The sequence below is a fragment of the Aotus nancymaae genome, unplaced genomic scaffold (assembly GCF_030222135.1).
Source record: "Aotus nancymaae isolate 86718 unplaced genomic scaffold, 86718_ANA_hifiasm-v0.15.2.pri h1tg000025l, whole genome shotgun sequence".
NCBI classification, from domain to species: Eukaryota; Metazoa; Chordata; class Mammalia; order Primates; family Aotidae; genus Aotus; species Aotus nancymaae.
In genome coordinates this window covers 39,166,715-39,172,997 of record NW_026988438.1, presented here as the reverse complement: position 1 = coordinate 39,172,997, position 6,283 = coordinate 39,166,715, and the positions used below count along the sequence as shown (strand labels likewise).

The 6,283-nt window shown below is 39.5% G+C and overlaps 1 pseudogene; it reads left to right on the top strand.

The window, feature by feature from the left end:
* Positions 1 to 4,727: 4,727 nt before the first annotated feature.
* Positions 4,728 to 5,179, top strand: LOC105713932 (small ribosomal subunit protein uS13-like; annotated as a pseudogene).
* The last annotated feature ends 1,104 nt before the right edge of the window (positions 5,180 to 6,283 follow it).

The window sequence follows — 6,283 nt, the reverse complement described above, 5'->3', positions numbered from 1 at the left end:
GTGCACAGTCATTTCCCCAGAGAACTTGCCACTTCCCTGGATTGATGATGCCCAGCAGTGTATGTGTGGGGGCTGAGGGCTGTCTATGCTGTTCCTGCAGCCTATGGGCCTTCTTCCTATTCTTAGCCTGAAAAAAAACTCCCCTTTTGCAATTGAAGAGATACCTTCTTCTTGCCCTTCAAGACAAATAAGTAGTGTTACTGATGAATTTAGACTCCTGCAGAAGAACATAATTGTTGTTGGCTCCAAGCAGCTTTAGTTTTCTCTACCCATGAAAATAACCCCTGCTCCAAATAGGTCTCTTTTCTACCCGCCAGAAAAAGAAAATGCTTGAAGGTTATAAAAAATATAGTCAAAACAAATACAAATCGGTATCTTTGCAAATTAGTTTCCTCTCATAGAAGATGTAACTTCTACCCTTAAGGAACCAGCAAACTAGACTTTAAAATACAGACATTTTTACATGGTCCAGGTGCTTCTTAAATTCTTAATTAAATAAGTAGGTGTTTAATAAATGCTTTTTGAGGCTAATAACAAAAAGTTAATAAACCAAAGTCTACAGAACTATAATTTCATTATACAGTTAATAACTTTGGAATTTAAGCCTGTATAAGTAAATTAAAATGCTTAATTTTTATATATCACCCTGCATTTTAAAGTAATTGTTTTTCCACTTTTTAAATTAGGGGCACATACAAAAAGTCACTATATTTAATACCAGCAAAAGCAAAGAAACTTGATGTTTAGCCTATGCTGCCTTCCTGAAAATAAATCTCTCATTTCCGGGAATTTGTTTGAAATATTAATGAGCATTTGTGGATCCTGATTATTCCCTTTATAGTCCCCTATAAAGGGGAAACCAGATTGAATATTGTTTCCTAAGTGTTTATTATCGTTAGCTACTGTCCTAAGTGACTTATATAATGGCTTTATTTCATCCTTGCTGCAATTCCCACTTTGCAGATGTAGAAACTGAGGGTGACAGAGGTCAGACAACTTGCCCAGCATCAGTGGTAAATGGGGTTGAAGAATATTGACACGGGAAGGGCTTGGCCAAGGCAATTTTGTTGAAAGAGGTGTTGGGGATTAGTGCAAGCCAGGAGAGTCATCCTAAAGCTACATTTGCAGGCAGGGCTATGTCTGTCCTGAAAGATAGAGGCTTATTAGGGTGGCAAAGGCTGATGGAGATTTTAGAGCTATAGCCACCACTCCTGTCCAAGTTGGTACCACATGGTCCACAGTCAGAATTCAAGTCCAAGGCTTCTGGAACACATGCATTTCAGCACTGAGTTGTGCTGAGAGTCATGGTCCATCAAGATCACAGGTCTGGTCTCTCATTTCACCACCTCAGTTCTGTACCACATAGTATTAATAATTCTCTTCACTGCTCCAGGCCTTGTGCTAGACTAGGGATACATAAATGGAGAAACTGGCCTGGGAGATGAACCAGAGCAAGGCCCTCTGGGAACCCCAAAATCCGTGGATGGGATTCAACCAAGTCTTGCCTTGTCCTGAATTCTGGGCCATGGTGAATTGCATTATAACATAAGCCATTTTAAACAGTTTATCTTTCCTTGTTGAGATAACACTGTGTGGTGGTTAATAGAAATCCTGAAGTCAGATTGCCTGGCTTCCAATTTCAACTCATTACTGACTGGTTGTATAACCATGGGCAAGACTCAGCTGCCTGGTACTTCCATTTCTTCAACTGCAAACCAAAGACCATAGTAGTAACCCCCCTCACAGGGCTTTATATAGATTGAATAACAACAGAAATAAAACCTAACATAGTAAGTGTTATATGCTTATTAAATAACATGGGGGATAAAAACCAACCAAACAAACCTGAGTGCTAGATTTACCTACAACAGATAATAGTAGAGTCCAGCACAAGGAACACACATTTCAAAGCTTTGATTATTTACCAATCACCACATTGTAAACTCTAAGTCAGATACAGCAATGTGAAACTTTTCCTTGCTTTACTGCAGTAGTAGCAAGTTTCCTCATAACATCTGTTTTTATTCATTTGAACAACAGTTTTCATAGTTAATATAACTGCTAAGTTACATTAACACTCTGCTATGAAAAATATATTATTCAAATGACCTAAGCGACTTGAATAGTTACATATGTAAACTCATTTTTACAAACAGAAAATAACATCCCCTTCATTGACATATGCTGAAAATGTTGGCACAAACTGAGGAGGCCACCTGAGCCAAACCACAGGTCAGAGAATATCTCTGGGGAAGAAAAATATTACATAGATTTCTGCAAGTCTAGTCCAATGTGAAACAGCAATTTGCCAACAGTCACAGGAAACCAAAAGTGAAACTGGAACTGGAGCTAAAGCAATGCAATAGTTGCTAAACCCATTCACTCATTTATTCATGCTATGTTGAGCACCTATAGCTAACTTTCACAGCCATCTTCACTTTTGGTTCAACATCCTAAATTCACTTTTAAAGTGCAGGTCAGCTTTCTCACTGTCTTGCTAACTACATCCAATCCCAAGAGCTTTCCCATTTTTTTAAAGCAGGAATTAGAGTATTGCGATAAAAAAAAAATTTATTGGTGTTGCTATATTTATGTATATTTAGATATTTTAAATTTTAGAAGTAACTACTAAGAGAACGGAGCACATTTCAAGTAGCAATTTTGGTAGCTTGTGGGAAATACCTTATCTATTCTAACACACAGTGAAGTAGAGGAGCAGGTCAGAACTGGGGAGAAAGATTACAACCTCTTGGGGAAACCAAGGGGCTCACAGAAGAATAGCTCAAAGCCACTGGAAGAACTTACAGAATATGAGTGAAAAACCATGACCAACGTAGAGCAATAAAATTCAACATAAATATATTGTTAGTTTAAAGTATTAGATAATGATTAGTCAGAGACAAAGAGTTGAGTAAATGGAAAAAGCAGCCAGGAGGTGTGAAGCACAGTGGGAACAAGGAGAGGGAACAGAACATTTTCTATAAAAGCTCAGAATTAAACTATGGTCAGAAAGAGATGGCAAGAAGAGAAGAATCATCCGTATATAGCTTTGATCAAAGAAGAATCATATGATTTGCAGTACTCAAAACCAGCCAACATTAGGTCTGATCCTAAGAAAAGACTGTCTAGGGAATAAAAATGAGCATTAAATACCAAGTTTCCTTTGTATTATAATGACATGGCAATGGACAGAATCAGAATTCATGGGCACGTATGGTTTCAGGTAGTTGTCATTGTAAGAATGTCCCAAAGGAGGTACTGGCCCAGAATCTGGGACAGAATCAAGAGAGCTAAGGAAGGAGGGCAGACAGGAAACTTGTATAAATATGGTCATGTAAGTATGCACATTTGAGAATTTTTGAGGAGTTTTCCTCTATGGTGCTGTTTAGGCAAGTGGAAGATAACTAATCCAGTTGTCGGACGTGAAAATTGAGACCGTCGTAATTCCTTGCCCCTAGATTAAGCAATGCTAGGACCAGATATAAAATACTAAGCTTCTATTGAAAGATAAGATTGTGCTCTAACCAAAACAATAAGGTAATTAAAACTTGCTTCAAGACCCTCTCCTAGCTATGTCCATCAATTCAAAGCTCTTGTGTCATAAATTATTCCCAAATCCAGTCAGTGCCCACATTTTGCAAGATCCACCTGGAAATCTTTCAGCTCAGATGCTAAAATCCTGTAAATAGCCCTCCTTTACTGTTGCTTGATGTTTAAAAATCAGGGTTGGGTTGCAGCAAGCTTTGTGTTACTGGGAGCTCTTTTCTGGCACTGGAGTGTCATTGTGGGTTACAGGGTCAGGCTGAACCATGGAGCTGACACTGCTGTCAGTGCTGCCATCAATGGGATGGAAATGGAATAGGTGACAGCAAAGACAAAATGGTTTCACACTTACTCTTGAACTTAAAGACAATAACTCAATTTTCTAATTAGTAATCAGAATTGTTGGATATTAGTCATAATTAATATCTGAGGATAGAACACTTGATCATGAACATTTTGGCTTTGTATCAAAATGGCTGCATCAGGATATCATGGATCCTGCTGGGACAGACAGGTTTCTGTATGTCTGCATGTTGTTCAACTATTTTTCTTGCAAAGGGCTTGTAGAGTTTTAAAAAATAATCATGTTCTGATAGCGAAGCTCAGGATGCAGCATATAATAAGATTTAAACCTTCCATGAGAAACCCTATGAGCTTCCTACCAATGGAACTGAGAATCAAGTTCCAATTAAGGAATAAGAATCTCTACTGACCTTCAAAAACATATCTCTAACAAGTTAGATGTTTTGGCCAAATCCTTATTTTGATTTATCCGAGTTATTTTTCTTTAGGTTTCTCAATATTTAATTTCCTTAATGCAACATGGGGCCTCCTACACCTTAGAAAAAACAATCTTACAGGATTACTTTCCTCTTAAAAGGAAAAGTTAACTTCCCAAGTTAAAAAGAAGAAATGGCTCAGACAGAGAAGAAGGAAGGTGCTTTTTCAGAGTGAAATTGGGAAACCATGCAGAGGCCAGTAGGAGGCCAAGCATCAGGCAGTCAAGCAGGTGGCCCAGCCTGCAGGTAAGCTGCACGCGTTGCCATGCTAATTGCTGGCAATTACTCCTGTTGTTTCCATAGTTTTAGGAACAGCTGATCTTAAAGTGGTGGGAACCTGCATTCATATTAAGATAATTCAGCTCTTCCACAGGAGGCCTGCCTGCCTCTGCTTGTGCTGTGGCCATGTCTCTAGTGATCCCTCAAAAGTTCCAGCATATTTTGCAAGTACTCAACACCAACATTGATGGGTGGTGGAAAATAGCCTTTGCCATCACTGCCATTAAGGGTGTGGGCTGAAGATATGCTCATGTGGTGTTGAGGAAAGCAGACATTGACCTCACCAAGAGGACTCACTGAGGATGAGGTGGAACATGTGATCACCACTATGCAGAATCCACACCAATACAAGATCCTAGACTGGTTCTTGAACAGAAAGAAAGATGTAAAGGAAGGAAAATATAGCCAGGTCCTAACCAATGGTCTGGAACAACAAGCTCTGTGAAGACCTGGAGCAACTTAAGAAGATTTGGGCCCATAGAGGGCTGCAGCACTTCTGGGGCCTTCATGTCCAAGGCCAGCACACCAAGACCACTGGCTGCAGTGGCTGCACTGTAGGTGTGTCCAAGAAGAAATAAGTCTGTAGGCCTTGTCTGTTAATAAATAGTTTATATACCAAAAAAAAAAAAAAAAAAGATAATTCAATGAGAAACCTGGAATTGAAACTTTGGCCAAGTGATAATCATACTCTGCTGCCTTCCGTGGCTCTCTCTGGAGAGCCAAGAGCATATCAAAGGCACAAACCTTAAGGTATATGTGCTCCATTGTTCATGAAGAAAAGAGTTACATACTTTTTTCATGGAAGTGCATCAAAATGCAGGGTAATAAAAGGCTTTTATTATAAATAAAAAGTTACGCCAGGCGCAGTGGCTCACGCCTGTAATCCTAGCACTTTGGGAGGCCTAGGCAGGCGGATTACCTGAAGTCAGGAGTTCAAGACCAGCCTGGCCAACATGGTGAAACCCTGTCTTTACTAAAAATACAAAAAATTAGCCGGGTGCAATGGTGAAAGCCTGTAATCCCAGCTACTCAGGAGGCTGAGGCAGAAGAATCATTTGAATCTGGAAGGTGGAGGTTGCGGTCAGCTGAGATTGCCCCACTGCACTCTAGCCTCAGTGACAGAGTGAGACTTCATCTTGAAAAAAAAAAGCAAAAAATAAAATTGTTACCTATAGAGACAACAACTTAGATATTCCTCGAGGCAAAAGATAACCTCTGTTCTAATGCCTAGAAAAATACATGGCCATGGCAGCTATTCAATAAATTCCTGTTGAATAATACAGTTTGTTTTTGCAACTTGGACTCCTTCCTAGTAAAGTGATAACACCTTAGGAAGAAAAATTACTGTAAAAGAATTCCCTGTGACTCAGTGGAGGTACATCTATCAGGCACCGATTACCTGAAATGTTTTCAACCCGGCTTGTTAAGATATAATCAACAGCAACAAAAACATTCCAATTAAGGAGTATTAAAACCCTGGGCACATGAACTGGTAATGTCTAGCACGACATGGGGGTGTGTAAAGAGTTTATGGAACTGTCAGTTAATCAGTGAGACTTCACCTGTCATTTAACTTTAGGCAAGAGTTCTGTGACAGGTAGGCCATGGTTACAGACAAGATTGTGAATGGTAGACAAGCAAAAGGACAGGAAATGCCACTTGGCTGGAGGCCACTGAACAAG